Source organism: Rhinopithecus roxellana, chromosome 9, assembly GCF_007565055.1.
Source record: "Rhinopithecus roxellana isolate Shanxi Qingling chromosome 9, ASM756505v1, whole genome shotgun sequence".
NCBI lineage: Eukaryota > Metazoa > Chordata > Mammalia > Primates > Cercopithecidae > Rhinopithecus > Rhinopithecus roxellana.
The window spans coordinates 20,219,252-20,237,187 of NC_044557.1; the positions used below are offsets into that span (position 1 = coordinate 20,219,252).

The 17,936-nt window shown below is 42.8% G+C and overlaps 1 protein-coding gene across 15 annotated transcripts in view; it reads right to left on the minus strand.

Moving 5' to 3' along the window:
• TACC1 (transforming acidic coiled-coil containing protein 1) overlaps positions 1-17,936 on the minus strand; it is a 126,845-nt gene that overhangs the window by 45,893 nt on the left and 63,016 nt on the right. The gene's annotated exons all lie outside the window — the stretch shown is intronic.

Genomic DNA, 17,936 nt, shown 5'->3' on the forward strand with positions numbered 1-17,936 from the left:
AAGATAGAGGGATGGAATTTATATTCTCTCTCTCTCTCTCTCTCTCTCTCTCTCTCTCTCTCTCTCTCTCTCACACACACACACACACACACACACACACACACACACACACACACACAGGCAGACCATGACTCAATCATGCTAGAGGCCCCCCCCCCCAATTAATTCTAGAGCTATCTTCATTCATTTAATTTCTCTTCATTCACAGGATGAACCTGAGAAAACCCAAGTGGACCATAAACCAAGGAAGAAGGGCTCCAGGGTTCCTGCTGATGGCATGATGGAGTCAAGGACATTGCTCTGTGCTGTCACACCACTGGGAGCAGGCAGGCATGGAGCCAGGATGGAAGCAGATGGCCTGTCTCTAGAACAAACCCCTGGGGCCATGCCTCTGAGCACCCAGAAGTCAGACAGGGAACCCACATGACCACACTGGAGCCAGGTATCTCAAACAGATGGAATTATCCCCTAGCTCCTCTATTCTGTCCTCATTAGTGGAGGTGACCTCACAGCTTCACACAACTGCCCAGGTTGCAATATGTTTCATATTAAGAAGCCTCTGACAACAAGAGAATAGAAACCCTGGTTACCAAGGCAGTGGCCTAGATTTCTGAATTCAAGCCCCAAGTGTGCATCTCTGCCACTGAGGGCCACATAAAAGACACACAAAGGATGCCACAAATTTGGAAGGCTCAGCACTAATGGTGAAATTTTACAAACATATAAAAGCAACTGACTGTAAGCCATAGTATTAAGAAATTCTAATAAACATCCAAACCAGATGTTCAATGTTGGTATTCTATAATTCATTTAAACTGGTAGTTTTGCCAGGACCTGAGGCCCACTATTGAACCACAGAGTATCTTCTCAGATCACCATCCAACCAACCAACCAACCAACCAAGCACAGGTCCTTACCACCAGCAGCACATCCTTTGCTGGGCACAAGCACAATGGAGTCCCAAAATAAGTGCAAGGGGCCTATTCAGCATCCAGTTAAGGAGGCAAAAGTCACACTCAAAGCCCCTTGAGACCAGCTGAGTACTGAGTCAGGAGGAAAGCCCTATCACCGCCTCAGGACTGCCACCTCAAGGCCCACAACACATTTGCACAGAAAACCCTGCAGCTGGACTTCTGCTTTTAAAGGAGTCATTTCCTGTGTCACCAGATTCCCTTTCTCAATGAGTTACTTCCTTTTTAAATTTGTTTTTGTATTCAGCAAAAGAAGAAACCTCTAGAAAAAATTATGCTTTATTTTTGAAGGCCAGCTGATTTGTGTTTTTAAAGGACCTTTATTATTGACTTAGAAGTAAGCTGCGAACAGGTGGGAATGTATATAATTCATCTAAGGTATGGGCTATGAGAGAGGTTAGGAAGCCAAAGAACAGATAGATCATGCTCAGTGATTCTTCAGAGAAGAAAGGAAACAGCTGCTCTCAATGCTAGCCAGAAACAAATGGGTCAGAGCCCAAAGATGACTTCCTAATGGGGCACTGATGCCCTTTGAGCCTGATACTATAGGATCTATGTTCTGCTATCCCTCAAGAAATAGGGAAGTAGGTCCAAAAATCACTTTAATTGTCCTTTCAACTCAATCTTAGTTCATATTCCTTTGGTAACAAGGGCAATAATCTCTCCCCTCAAGTGCAACTCACAGAGGAGGAACGAATCACAAATGTTAAAAAACTTCATAAACCGTAGACAGTTGGGACGCCAAGTCAGGGGGATCACTTGGGCCCAGGAGTTTGAGATCAGCCTGGACAACATAGGGAGACCCTGATTCTACAAAAAAATTAAAAATTAGCTGAGTGCAGGGGTGTTTACCTGCAGTCCTAGCTACTCAGGAGGCTGAGGCAGGAGGGTCGCTTAAGCCTAGGAGGTTGAGGCTGCAGTGAGCTGTGATAGTGCCACTGCACTCCAGGCTGGACAAAAGAGTGAGACCACATCCGAAAAATAAAAAATTGCAACAGGTCGGGTGCAGTGGCTCATGCCTGTAATCCCAGCACTTTGGAAAGCTGAGGTGGGCAGATCACCTGAGGTCAGGAGTTCGAGACCAGGCTGGCCAACACGGCAAAACCCCCATCTCTACCAAAAATACAAAAACTGGCCGGGCGCGGTGGCTCAAGCCTGTAATCCCAGCACTTTGGGAGGCCGAGACGGGCGGATCACGAGGTCAGGAGATCGAGACCATCCTGGCTAACACAGTGAAACCCCGTCTCTACTAAAAATACAAAAAATAGCCGGGCGCGGTGGCGGGCGCCTGTAGTCCCAGCTACTCGGGAGGCTGAGGCGGGAGAATGGCGCAAACCCGGGAGGCGGAGCTTGCAGTGAGCTGAGATCCGGCCACTGCACTCCAGTCCGGGCGACAGAGCGAGACTCCACCTAAAAAAAAAAAAAAAAAAAAAAACTTAGCCAGGCATGGTGGTGGGTGCCTGTAATCCCAGGTACTTGGGAGGCTGAGGCAGGATAATTGCTTGAACCCAGGAGGCGGAGGTTGTGGTGAGCCAAGATGGTGCCACTGAACTTAGCCTGGGCGACAAGAGTGAAACTCCATCTCAAAAAAAAAAAAAAAAAAAAATTGCAACAGTGGTGAACACTGGGCTACTCTTGACGTTGAGTGTGAAAAATGCAAAGGAATTTAATGTAAAATTTGTTCTAGAACAATTGTTTTCCTGTAATTAAAAATTTAGAACAAATAAAATACTTCACACTTATACAGCCTTCAAAGCACTTCCATAAACATTACCTAACCTGATCCTCAAATTAACCCTGTGTAAAAGGCACAACAGGGCTTATTAATTCCATTAAAAAATATGAAAAGATACCATGAGTATCTAACAAATTACACAATTTCGATAAAATAGATCAATTCCAAGAAAGACACAAACTACTGAAACCAACTCAAGAGGAAACAAAAAATCTGAATGAATCTAAAACAGGCAAAGAGATTAAACTGGTAAATTTAAAACTTCCCCCAAAGAAAAGACCTGAACCAGACTGATGAATTCCACCCAACATTTAAAGAATTAATACCAATTGTTCGTAAACTTTTCCAAAAAATACTGAGGGAAGAAGCACTTTCCAACTCATTCCATCACACCAACATTACTCTGGTGCCAAAACCAAACAAAGGCATCACAAGGGGGAAAAAAACTACAGACCAGTATCTTTTATTGAATGTAGATGCAAAAATCCTCAACAAAATACTAGTAAACCAAATCCAGCAACACATAAAAAGGATTATACACCACAAACTAACAGGATCTATCCCAGGAATGCAAGGTTGCTTTAACATCTGAAAATCAATTCATATAATATACAACGATCAACAGAACAGAGGACAAAACCCACATGATCATCTCAATACACACAGAAAAAGCATTTGACAAAATCCAACACCCTTTTATGGTAAAAACACTAAACAAACTAGGACTAGAAAGGAACCTCCTCAACTTAATAAAGGGCATTTATGAAAAACTCACAGCTGATGTCATACTTAATGATAGAAGACTGAATGTTTTCACCCTAAGGTCAAGAACCAGACAAAAATGTCTACTCAACATTGTTCTAGAAGTTCTAACCAAGGTAAATGGCAAGAAAAGAAATAAAAGGTATCCCTATTGGAAAGGAAGTAAAACTATCTCTATTTGCAGATGAGATAATCTTGCATACAGAAAGTCCTAAGGAATCCACCAAAAAACTATAAATGAAACCAATAAGGCTGTAGGATGTAAGATCAATGTGTAAAAATCAATTGTATTTCTATACACTTGCAATGAAAATTCCAAAAAAAAAAAAATTCTAAGAAAACGATTCCATTTATAACAGCATCAAAAAATAAAATATTTAGGAAATAATTTAATGAAAAAAATATAAGATGTTGATATAGTTTGGATATTTGTCCCCTCCAAATCTCATGTTAAAATCTGATTCCCAATGTTGCAGGTGAAGCCTAGTGGGAGGTGTCTGGGTCATGGGGGTGGATCCCTCATGAACAGCTTGTTGCTGTCCTGAAGGTAATGAGTGAGTTCTCATTCTATTAGTTCTTCTCAGATCTGATTATTTAAGAGCCCAGCGCCTCCTTTTCTCTTTCTCTCTTTCTCCTTCTCCTCTCTTGCCATGTGACACACCTACTCCCCCTTTGCCTTCTGCCATAATTGGAAGCTCCGTGATGCCCTCATCAGAAACAGATGCCTGTGCCATGCTTCTTCTACAGCCTATAGAACTGTGGGCCAAATAAACCTTTTTTCTTTAGAAATTACCCAGCCTCAGGTATTCCTTTACAGCAGTGGTCCCCAACCTTTTTGGCACCAGGGACCGGTTTTATGAAAGACAATTTTTCCATGGATGAGGGAGATGGGAGGTGGGGGTATGGGATAAAACTGTTCCAGCTCAGATCATCAGGCATTAGATTCTCATAAGGAGTGCAAAACCTAGATCCCTGGCATGTGCCTTTCACAACACGGTTTGAACTCCTATGAGAATCTAATGCCATCGCTGATCTGAGAGGAGGCGGAGCTCAGGCAGTAATGCTTGCTCACCCTGCTGCTCACCTCCTGCTGTGTGGCCCATTCCTAATAGGCCCAGGGGTTGGAGACTCCCGCTTTACAGCAATACAAAACGGACTGAGACAACTTATACTATAAAAACTACAAGGCCAGGAGCAGTGGCTCACACCTGTAATCTTGGCACTTTGGGAGCAGCAGACAGGAGGATGACTTAAGCTCAGGAGTTAGAAACCAGCCTGAGCACCATAGGGAGACCCTCTCTCTACAAATAATTTTAAAAATTACCCGGTCGTGGTGGCATGTGCCTGTGGTTCCAGCTACTAGGGAGGCTGGACAGGAAGACTGTCTGAGCCTGGGAGGTTGAGGCTGCAGTGAGCCATGCTCGCATCACTGCAATTCAGCTTGGGTGATAGAGTGAAACCATGTCTCAAAAAACAAACAACAGGCCGGGCGCGGTGGCTCAAGCCTGTAATCCCAGCACTCTGGGAGGCCGAGACAGGCGGATCACGAGGTCAGGAGATCAGGCTAACACAGTGAAACCCCGTCTCTACTAAAAAATACAAAAAACTAGCCAGGCGAGGTGGCGGCGCCTGTAGTCCCAGCTACTCTGGAGGCTGAGGCAGGAGAACGGCATAAACCCGGGAGGCAGAGCTTGTAGTGAGCTGAGATCCGGCCACTGCACTCCAGCCCAGGCAACAGAGTGAGACTCCGTCTCAAAAACAAAAAAAAAAAACCAAAAAACAAACAAACAACAACAACAAATAAACATTGCTTGAAGCAATTAAAGAAAACTTAAATAAATGGAAGACACCCCACGTTCATGAATTGGAAGATTTAATATTGTTAAGAGAGCAATACTTCCCAAATTTATTTACAGACTGAACACGATCCATATCAAAATCCCAGCTGCCTTCTTTGCAAAAATTAACAAACTGATTCTAAAATTCATATAGAAATGCAATGGACTCAGAATAGCTACAACAATCTTGAAAAAATGATCAAATTTGGAGGCCTCATACTTCTTGATTTCAAAACTTACTACAAAGCTATAGTAATCAAGACAGTGTGGTGGTACCAGCATACCAAGAGATATAGAGAAACAAAATTGAGAGTTTAGAAATCAATCCTGGTACCTATAGCCAACTGATTTTTGACAACGGTACAAAGTTAATTGAATGGGGAAAAGATTAGTCTTTTTGACAAATGGTGCTGGGACAACTGGATATCCACATGCAAAAGAATGAAGCTGGACTACTCCCTTACACCACATGCAGAAACTGACTCAAAACGGATCACAGATTTAAATGTAACAGCTCAAACTATAAAACTGTTAAAACAGAGAAGTAAATCTTTGTGATTGTGGGTTACGCAAAATATTCTTAGACACAACATCAAGGCACAAGAGACAAAACAAGTAAACTGAATGTTATCAAAATTAAAAACTTTCGCACTTCAAATGATACCATCAAGAAATGAAAACACAATGGAAGAAAATATTTAGTCACATATCTAATAAGGAATTTGCATCTAGAATATATAACTTAGAGATAAATAAGATAAATAATCTAATTAAAAAGTGGGGAAAGAATCTGAATAGACATTTCTCTAAAGAATATATACAAGGCCGGGCGCGGTGGCTCAAGCCTGTAATCCCAGCACTTTGGGAGGCCGAGACAGACGGATCACGAGGTCAGGAGTTCGAGGCCATCCTGGCTAACACGGTGAAACCCCGTCTCTACTAAAAAAAAAAAAAAATACAAAAAGCTAGCCGGGTGAGGTGGCGGGCGCCTGTAGTCCCAGCTACTCGGGAGGCTGAGGCAGGAGAATGGCGTAAACCCGGGAGGCGGAGCTTGCAGTGAGCTGAGATGCGGCCACTGCACTCCAGCCTGGGCGACAGCGAGACTCGGTCTCAAAAAAAAAAAAAAAACAAGAATATATACAAATACCCAATAGCTACACGAAAAGTTGCTCAATATCATCAGCCATTAGGGAAATGCAAATGAAAACCAAATGTAAATCAAAACTACTCCACACCTACTGGGATGGCTATAACCAAACAGATAGACAATAAGAAGTGTTGGAGAGGATATGGAGAAACTGAAACCCTCAAATACTACTGGCAGAAATGTAAAATGGTGCAGCCACTTTGAAAAAGTTTGGCAGTACCTCAAAATGTTTGACATAGTTACCATATGGCCTAGCAATTCTACTCCTAGGTATATACCCGAGAAATGAAAACATAAATCGATGAATGTGAATGTTCATAGCAGCATTATTCATCATAGCCAAAAGTGGAAATAATCCAAATGTCCGTCAACTGATAAACAAGTAAATAAAATATAGTATATCAATAAAATGGATATTGTTCAACAATAAAAAAGGAATAAAGTCCTGATACTTGCTACAACACAGCTGAACCTTGAAAACATTACAGTTAGTGAACTGATTCAGTCATACAAGACTACATATTCTACTATTCCACTTATATGAAATGTTCAGATAATCAAATCTACTGAGACACAAACTAGATCATCAGTTACCTAGGACTGGAGGTGGGAAGGAAGAGGAATGGAGTGTGACTGCTAATGGGTATAGGGTTTCCTTTGGGGGTGATAAAATGTTCTAAAAATTAAACTGAGACAATAGTTGTACAACTCTGTCGATAAATTAAAAACTACTGCAAAGCTTTTAAATGGGGAATTGTATGGCAGGTAAACTATATCTCAATAAAACTAGTTTTTAAAAAAGAACATGGAGGCTCAGACATGAGGGAAATGGAGGAGGAGGAGTGTCCTGTGATTTCTAATAAAATGTTCAACTATACTACACAAATTTGCTCTGTTGTCCAGGCTAGAGTACAGTGGGGCAATTATAGCTCACTGCAGCCTCAACCTCCCAGGCTCAAGTGATCCTCCCACCTTAGCCTCCTGAGCAGCTGAGACTAAAGGCACATGCCACCATGCCCTGCTAATTTTTGTCTGTTTGTTTTTGGTACAGTCAGGGTCTCATTTTGTTGCCCAGGCTGGTCTCAAGCAATCCTCCTGCCTTGGCCTCCTGAAGTGCTGGGATTACAGGAGTGAGCCGGCACACACATTCACAGTACATGCTTTAAATAGTGTCTTATGTGTGTCACTTGGAGAGACACATGCTTGAGAGAGGTGGTAGGTCTCACCATCCGATCAATTTGGGGTTTTAAATTTCCCTTGAGGAAGCCCACATGTGCTACATAAATTCTATTTACAGAAAGAGGTGAAAAAAATGACATCATCCCTCTTTTCCACAACAGATATAGCCAAGTATGGTATGTGAAACATTCTAGAGTTATGATAATTGTCAAGCCCAAAAGGCCTTTTTTACTTTGTGGGCAGGGGGATTTTTAAAATTCAAACTTTTAACATTTGACTTCTTCCTTCTAACATTCTACTTCCAGATTAATGGGGGAATTTCTTCCCTCACAAATTCCCTATCTTTTGCTGCTAAAACTTCTTGGGACACCAAGGAGGCCAAGAGGTCTGGGAAACAGGACAGGGCTAGCTCCCTCCAGACTCAAGAGCCCCACAGGGGCCTTACTGTGTATCCCTGGAAGTGGAAACTGGGTACCCAAAACAGAGATGATGCTCGATCAGTGCCCACTGTAGGGCAAGTGTCTGATACATGAAGGACCCCTTCTCACCTGATGATCTGTCGCATACTGAGAAGGCCTAGCTAACCGTTCAGTGATGCTGCAGCTCAGCTCCAGGCTAACGGCTGGGGGATGGCTTGGCATAGCTCCTCCCTTGGTCCTTTACCCTGAAGGTCCCACTCCTCCTTTCTGTGCCTTGGTCTTGCCCTCCCAGCCCTCTTCCCCGACGCTGAATCAAGGGCTTCAGGAGGGAAAAAAGCATGATTCTGGCACCAACCCTTTCTGCTCAAGTGGTCTGCCCTGAGGAGACTGTTAATCAGGCGTATATTAGCATTAATGCTAAAAGTCCAAAATGTGAGTGTTTTTTCCCCCCCAGTTTCATGTCTTTGGGTTCCCAGTGTCTCTGATTCCTCCAAAGTTGAAGTGTATTTTATATATGTACGTTCTCACTTAGTCATCAGCCTTAAAATGGAGAAGTAGACAATTTATTGTCCAGGGTTGGAACAACCGTACAATAGGCCCTTTTCCAGGAATGCAGGATAGAATCTAAGGGTATGGGCTGCATAGCTCACATTGCTCCGACAACCACTGGGGCCCAGGCTCCCCAGAACCATGGGAGAGGGGTGGGTCAGGGGGGTTCTGAGTGGGTGAGTCAAGGCAGACCATCCTCTTAGGTACATCATAGTTTTAAGATGTCTCACCAACCAAAGCAGAAAAATACACACACACACACACACACACACACACACACACACACACACACACACACACTGGCAGAACCCAGACAACAAACTACCTTTTTAAACCCTTCCTTCCTAACCTCCAAAAAAACACCAAACATAAACATTACCCAGAAGCTAAGGGAGGGCAAATTTCATTGCTTTTTTAAGAGACAGGGCACCAGCTGCACTGCTGTTCTCCTGAGATAAGCTTCTAACTCCTGAGAGAGGCTCCCCCTAAAACCTGACTCTACAGCTAAGGAATAATCTGGAAAACCACTTGATAAACTGAAAAAAGCTTGTATTAAGGATGAAGAAAGCACTTCAAATTTCCAAGACAGCACTTTATGCTATTTTATTTAAAAAGAGACCCAAGCCAGGTGTAGTGGTACATGCCTGTAGTCCCAGCTACTTGGGAGGCTGAGTCAGGAGGATCACTTAAGCCTGGGAGTTGAGGCTGCAGTGAGCTATGATTGTACCACTACACTCCAGCTAGGGCAACACAGCAAGACCCTGTCTCTTAAAAAATAAAATAAAATAAAATAAAAATAAAAAGAGACCCAAACGGTATCTCTGAAGGCCAAGATTATAAGGTAAGAGGATGGGACTTGCTTATGAGGAAGTATCCACCCACCAGGAAGCCAAAGCTTCCTCCAAGGAAGCCAATCCAGCAATGAATGTGTCCTCTCTTCTCACTCATGAGATGCCCATGGGTTCTGGAACCATCTGGATTTGTTTGAGTTTATATTTTAGATACATTAGAAATCCCCTTCCACAGACAGAAATCATAGAAGGCCCTCCCCACAAAACGTCTCCCCCATTCCCAAGCTATTCTGGCAGGAAGAGCAAGGGGGGAAAGAGCACGTGCTAACAGATGGGGCTCCTGTGCAGAGATCTGGGATTGTGTAACTTCAATCTGTTGCTGCCAAACAACCATAATGTGCATCTCTTCAGAAATAATTACTGGAAAATTCAAAATACCAACTGCCTCTCTCACAAAGTAGCAACCACCTACACGGAGCTGAGAAGCTGATGCTGGATAAAGAAGAAGAGGGAGGAATGTTTAGCAAGAGAGGGGCCTCCAGACAGAGCAATCTCACCCAGCATGCTGGGTGCACGAGACACATCCACGGCAGGACCACAAGACAATAGGCGGCTATATAATTTCTTCGGCCAGTTCTGCTCCTGTTTAAGAAAGAGGGCAGCAGGAAGGAGTGGGGTTGGGAAGGGCAGTGAAGAGACGCCAAAGGAAGAAGGTAGTGGGAAAAGCTTCGCCATCTAAGAATGTATACCCTTGTATATCCTTTCATGCAAGTTTTTTAAAAAGTGGAAAAGGGCCTTGTGGTAGCCAGCCTCCAATATGGCCCCAATGAGTCTCACCTCCTGGTACACATGCCCTTGGACTGACCTGTGTAACCAAAAGGATACTGTGGAAGTAAGTGTGACTTTTGAGGCTAAGTCACAGAAGACACTGCAGTTTCTATCTTGCTTGTTCTTGGATCACTCACTCTGGGGCAGCAAGCTGCCACATTGTGAGGATACTCAAGCAACCAAGCAGTGGTCCACATGGTGAGGACTGCAGCCTCCCACCAACAGCCAGCACTCACAGCCCAGACAAATTAGTTAGTCGCCTTTGGAGAGGATCCTTGAGCCTCAGTCAAGTCTTTAAACAACTGCAGTCCCAGCTGACATCTTGAGAGCATTCTTACAAGTGACCTGAGCCACACCACCCAGCTCCCAAATTTCCCAACTACAAAGACTATGTGAGATGTTCATGGTTTTCAGTTTTGGAGTAATTTGTTATGCAGCCAGAGATCACCAATAAAGGCCTCTTAAAAACTCCTCTATGTACCACAAAACAGGCACAGAGCCCCAGGCAGCTGCACACACCTCCATACACCTGCCTCTTCTCACCCATGCATGACTCAGGTGGAGACAGAATGCAAAGGCTAGTACTGAATTTGTCCACTCCTTCTTTATTTTTCACTGATGAGCTGAAGCTAGGCACTGAGGAAGCAAAATGTTTTCAATCCCACTGCACTGCTTATCCAGTGATGATTTTTGCTTGACTATTAATCTATATCTAAATTGTGCTGCAAGCTTCCAAACTTCTGATGTTTCAACTTCCTAAAATACATTTCATACTTCAGAATAATACGTGCCAAGTTCACACATGTGGAAGACGTATTTCCTGATTTTTTAAACTACTATCGCTTGACAGAATACTTAAGACGATGCTTTCCCCCATCATACACCCTGCTCTGGCAACATTTTAAGAACCTTTATTTCCTCTGATACGTGTTCTCTTCAGATAGTGAACAAGAGAGAGGGATTCACAAATTTCCTGGAGAGAAAAGCTGTATAATATGTTCCAAAGAGCTCTCAATCTGCAATCTTAAAAGCTGAATTCAAAACCCAGGTCCACTACTAGCAGTAAAGGCTCTGGCCTCAATTTCCCAATCTGTGAAATGGAAATCACTTGTGTTCTATCTCACAGACTCACGGTCATAAAAATCAAATAAGATGCTGCAAATAAAGATTATTTGTTCCCAACACATCTAATAAATAAATACGGCTGAAACAGATAGCTGCTGATCTGCCAGGTGGGAATATTGTAATGGGAAAGCTGGAGATCAATCATTTATTGTCATATTTCCAGCAATGATATAAGAAAAAGGGTATCTCGACTGGCTAGGAGAGTATCTGCATCTGCCAAACAGAACTGTCAAGATACATTTTTCATTTGTGAATAAAATACTCCATGCCATTACTATTATTCCCTTGTGAGTTTGGCCATCATCAATCTAAACCCTGGGGATCTAATCATGTTTGTGCGAACTCATAAAATTAGGTCATGTAAATGCAAAGGTGAGGGTGAGATCTTCAACTCACAAGCAGCAAAGCCTTTCTAAGCCCAGATTTAATAGTCACCAGGCAATTTAGCAACCTTGGTTATGAAAATCTCCACTGAGAGGGCTGTTTTGGGTGGATAAACCATGATCTCCCATCACCACTCTGGATTTAGGAGAGTGTGACAAAATGGTTTATACCCCACAAGACTTCCTCCGGGCAGTATAACTGGTAACCTGAAAAAGACTGCAACTGCTCTTTCATTTAAATGTTTAAATGGCTTTGGGCCACAACCATTTTGTAGGTAGGACATTACATGGCAGCAACATAATTTCAGAAGGATTGCCTGCTCCCAAAACACATACACAGGTAGAAAGCGTCTTTGCCACCCACAAGTACCAAAGTAAATTCTACTGCTTTATTTGATGCTTGGGTAAACCCAAAATGGAGGCGTGCAAGGTCTTGATTTTATCACTCATCTTAAGAGAAAAATTCTGATTTGACAGTTACTGAAATCTTTCCCTTCTGCAGGTAGACTTTGCTTCCTGGAGTTTTTTATTCAGACAATGTTGCTCCTCTGCGGTTCTGCACTCTCGCAAATTTCTGCTGGAAAAACTACACTTTTTTCCCCAGAAAGACATTCCCTCGGGTAAGGCACCATATAGAAGCCGAGGTGCTTCCTAGGCGCACATTTACATTGTGATAGAGCAACAACATCAACAAAAAACACGTGACTCTGATCTCATTTATTAGCTGGTTGGAATCTCCAACTTCAGAGCTAAAAATACATTTAAAAAGTAACTACATCATACTGCTAAGATTTTCAAGCTTTAAATACCTTAAAATGGAATGATATAACACAAAACAATCAAACTGTGAAAGAGGCAATCACAGCAAAACATTACAAAATTAAAATTAAAAGCACCAGCCTGCAATGCTGTTGAAGGAGCCACATGGGTTGGACTGCTGGACTAGGTAATATGAAAGGTCCTAATTAGTCCCATTATTTCTAGGAAACTCTAATTCCCTTGTTGGAGCAGGGAAAGGATGTTAAACTAAATCCCTAGCAGGATTTACTTGTAGACTTGAATGGAACACTTCAATGTGTACCTAACTAAAATTTTCACATAGTATCTGATTAAACACATAACCCAAAGCTTTAGAATAAAAAATCAAAGGCTCGGATTTTAACAAGGTTTCCGTTCTGTACTTTCTATAACACACACGCACGCACACACACACACAGTCTAAAACATTCTAAAAATATACCATATCAACCTTTTAAGAGATCTGTACAGTCAACTTACAAATTCTCATATACCCAAAGTTACATTAAAGACATTTAATGGGTTGGGTGCGGCTGGCTCATGCCTGTAACCCCAGCACTTTGGGAGGCCAAGGTGGGAGGATCACTTGAGCCCAGGAGTTCGAGACCAGCCTGGGCAACATAGTGAAACCCCATCACTACTTAAAAAAAATTTTTTTAAGAAAATAAAATGTTAAAAAAAAATTTAATGGGTAAAAGTTAGAAGTCTATGTGTTTGTACTTCCATTAAATGATTCCAATATTCTCCCCATTCTTCCCTAATTTCCTTTTTAAATAATTTTTATTTCTCCTTAGATCTTTCAGTCAATTGATAATCAAGTTCACTGACAGACCAATTACATCACTTCCCTTTTGCAAAGATGACAAATAGCCAGGCCACTTCAGGCTCTCCCCTGGGCCTTCCCTGAACATGCAGGCCTAGACTAACGGCACCTCGTGCCCACAGTTCATTTGTTCAGCAGGTATAACCTTGCCACCTTTTCATTCTTAAAGCCATTATTCCAAATTAAACTCTGTATTTTTACTGAAATTGTCATAAGTATAGACATAGGTTAACTTTTTTTTCTGTACAAGATAGTAAATATGTTAGACTTTTGCCAGACAGTTGGTCTCTGTTCCAAGTACTCAAACCAAATATTGTAGAGTGAAAGCAGCCACAGACAATACCTGAATGAATGAGAATGGCTGTATTCCAATAAAACTTTATGGAGATGACAGTGGTGGTTCAAACTTGAAATCCCAGCATTTTGGGAGGCGGGGGTGGGAGGATCACTCACTTGAGCCCTGGAGCTCAAGACCAGCCTGGGCAACATAGCAAGATCCTGTATCTACCAAAATACATATTTCATATATATATATACACACACACACATATATATATAAACTTGATGGGCCCTGAAATTTGAATTTCACATTATTTTCACATATCACCATTAAACCATCAAAAAATGTAAAACTCATTCTTCTGCTCGAGGGCCATGCAAAAAAACGGGGCAGGCAGGGCTTGGTCTATGAGCCACAGTTTGCTGATTCTGATCGAGACTACCAAAACTGTGTCAACAAACAACTTGGCATTCCCTCACAGGCCTGAGGCAGTAAGTATCTGTGCATAGATCCCATTTATCTCTTTCCTCCTATTCTGGGGAAAATTCCAGAGAACTACAGTTTGTCTTTGAAATACCTAGGCATTTAATTAACACATCAAACTGCAGAGTTGTTCCAAGGGTGATGTGAGAGCTTCTACACTAATTACGATTCTGTTTCTCAGAAAGAGGTAACAATCTGTAGATAAAGGTGTGTGTGTTTGGGGAAGGGGGGCTGTTGGTGAAGGAGAAACTCAAGGGGCAGAGGGCACCTACTGCAGTTTTTGTGACTAAAACAGCTACACAAAGCCATAGCACCTAAGTCCTCCAAAAACACACACAAGCACACACAAAAGCGAGGCAAGGTAGCTCATGCCTATAATCCCAGGACTTTGGGAGGGTGAGGCAGGAGAATCCCTTTAGGCCAGGAGTTGGGAGATCAGCCTAGGCAACATAGCAAGACCCCATCTCTACAAAAAAATTTAAAAATTAGCCAGGCATGGTAGTGTGTGCCTATAGTCCCAGCTACTCAGGAGGCTGAAGCAGGAGGATCACTTGAGCCGAGGAGTTGGAGGCTACAGTGAGCTATGATCATGCCACTGTACTCCAGTCTAGACAGAGATCCTGTCTGAAAACAAAACAAAACAGAGGATGAACTTGAGATTATACCTCCTCAAAAGCCCATGCCTAGGGGATGTTTCTTCACCAATATATTTCTCAGCAAAGAGAAAGACCACCACAATAGCAGCAGCTTTAAACACCTTTAGTGGGCGAAAACAGACAGATAGCAAATACAGACCAGCCCAAGCTTTACAGCTAACAGTCTGGTTATTTTCAGGAAATCTCTTTAGCTAGAGTTTTATTTTACCAGTAAGCCTAAAACTTGCTTCTGTATGTGGCTTCAAAAAAAAAATCTACAACCTTATCCACCACTTAACTTCTAGCATACAACTCTTAGGAAGAGTCATTATACAGTTTAGATACTGCAAGGTCCTAAAGTAGTTCCAGTGTAAGAAAAGTCATTTCAAAATAGTCTTAGATGTTCCCCTGAGTTCAAAGAATTATACGGAAGTCAGCACGGGAGCCATGGGTATGGTATATGTAGCCCACACGTTTGAGGGCCATTATATACCAGGAAGCCAGAATCTTTTACATATTTCAACTACAACTCCTAACTCCTCATAAATCATTTCTCCAGAATGATTTAATCTTACATAATTTATAACTGCTGTCCAACCATGTCTTGGAACCACAAAAATATAAAAGACTGATCTTTACCAGGAACAAAACAATCAATAATTTTGGGAGAAAGGAATTTATCCAGTCCCAGAAATTAAACTTCAATATGATATGACTCTGCAGGGCTTTCTGCCCACTGAAACCCCCTCCAGTCAGACCTGTTCTGTGGCTGTCTTTGCACATTTTCTGTGTATGTGTGACAAGGCCATCAGCAGTGCTCTGGACTAGCTCCGGATGTTGTACACAAGGACCCTGGAAGTCAGGGTACTACCAGGTTGATGAGCAATCATCCTATTGTTAAAAGACCCTAAACTGAAAGCCTTCATAATATGCAGGGTTGTTTCCTGGATTGGACACTCCTCCACCCCTAAAATTATAGTCTGCATTCATGAACTACCGCACAGAGCTTTCCTGATCCATAAACATTTAAAAGTTTTCCTTTTAGAGAGAATGAAAAAGAATGTGAGAGTCACTGGTACAGGAAGGACCAAACAATTGGGTCTCTGTGGTTTTGGGGGCCTAGGTCATCCAGGCCTCTATGCAACTGGCAAAGAATCTGGTGGGATGAATCAGTCTAGCAGCAGACAAAATGACGAGGAAGGGCCGCCCAAGCTGATGGCAATTCAAAAAGGCTTTCAAACAGTTCCTTAACGTGTCTTACGAGTTTTAAATTTGATGGAAAGGCCACCAAATAGTTCTTTCAAGCTTCAAAATCTCCCTTCTGATCTGCCAATCTTTACAGAAGGGAAGCTATGAGAAACAAGTGTTATCTTCATCAATGAGAGTGCTACACAGCTATGTGCCACACACAAATTCTCCAGTATATAAATTTGCCTATTCCCATGTTGTCCCTGCCTAGAACAACGGCAAAACGCAGCCCAGGGCAAGTTGCGGGTATTGCTGAATTCTCAACAGGGTAAGCACAGCATGGAGCAATCAATTTAAAGCTAAACCAAACCAGTTTTTTGCTGATGTCATTTTACCAATAATTCCAGCTCCATCATGCAGTCTATTACCAGAGTAACTTGACTTCCTTAGGTAACCTACGAAGAAGTTGCTAAGCAATAAAAATACTTATTGGGGAGACGAGAAAGTCACAATCAGTGCAAAATTTAGGTAGCTAGATAACTGAAAGCTGGCTCTGCCACTTCAGGGTGACAGCGTCAGATCCTGGAACAGAGAAACAACATAAAAAGGACCTCCATCCTAGAGTCCCTTCTCCACACAGCAGCCCAGGGAGCCTTTTATAAAAGAAGTCAAAGCACAATCCCTCTGCTCAAAGCCCTCTGTTGTGGGCTGAATTACGTCTGTCAAAAAGATATGTTAAAGTCCCAACTCCTAGTACCTATGAATGTGACCTTATCTAGAAATAGTATCTTTGAAGACGTTACCAAGATAAGATGAGGTCAAACTGGATTAGGGTGGGCCCTAACGTCAACGACTGGTGTCCTCACAGGAAGGGCACGGGAAGACAGATACATAGGGAGAAGACAGCCACGTGTTGAGGCAGAGACCGGAGTTCTGCTGTCACAAGCCAAAGAACACAAAGGATTGCAGACACCCATCAGAGGCTAGAAGAGGCAAGGACAGACTCTTCCTGGAGCCTTCAGAGGAGTAAGGCCCTGCCAGCACCTTGACTTCAGACTTCTGGTTCTGATTTCAATTACTCAGGACTGTGAGAGAATAAATTTCTGTTATTGTAAGCCACTCAGTTACTCTGTTATGGCAGTCCTTGGAAATTCATATACCCTCCAGCGGCTTTCCACCTTACTCAGAAAGAACACCAAATCCTCAATGCAGCAGCATCTGGACCTCCTCTGACCACGCTGACTTCAGCTCCTCCTGCTCTCTGAGTAGTCAGTCCACACTGACCTCCTGGCTGGTCCTCAAACTGTACCATGAACCCTCCACCTTAGGGCCTCACCTGCAGCAGGCTGGTGCTGTCAGACCTTTGCAGATGCCACTCCTTCTGCTGGAAGGGTTCCTACCTCAGGAACCTCCAAGGCCTGCTCCCTCAATCTGCCTTCAGGTCTCTGTTCAAGTAACCTAATCATGAATGCTCCCCCTAACTCCCCTTCAGCTTTCCCTATCCCCACCCCATATTCCCTATTCTCTCTTCCCCTGCTTTATTTTTCTCCACAGTGCTTCACACAAGCTGACATAGATATTTCACTTGACCCTTAACAGGTTCTGCCTCCATAATGTTAGCTCAAGAGAGCAGAACTTCATTGCTGAATCACGGTGCACTCTATTTAGTGAATAAGCATATGAATTATGTGGGGACAGGTGAAATTTTATTCCGAACTGGCTGTGTGACAAAAAAGGTTTCTACTAATTAAGTGAGACAGTGGAAGCTCCTGCAGATGGGCTCTGAGGGGCTGGGAGGGAACCCATGTGCCAGGTTTTCCTAAGTAGACTGAAGGGCTCTCACCACATCCCTGCATGGAAGTGGGTGAGGTGAGTGATTCTGAAATAGCTTCTTAAGAACTCTCCCTATCAAAAATTAAGTCAAGTCTTACCTGTAATTTTTGTCTCCAGCCACACCCCAGTAGAAAGCAACTTAGCCTGAGAAATTTGTGAAGTCAAATAT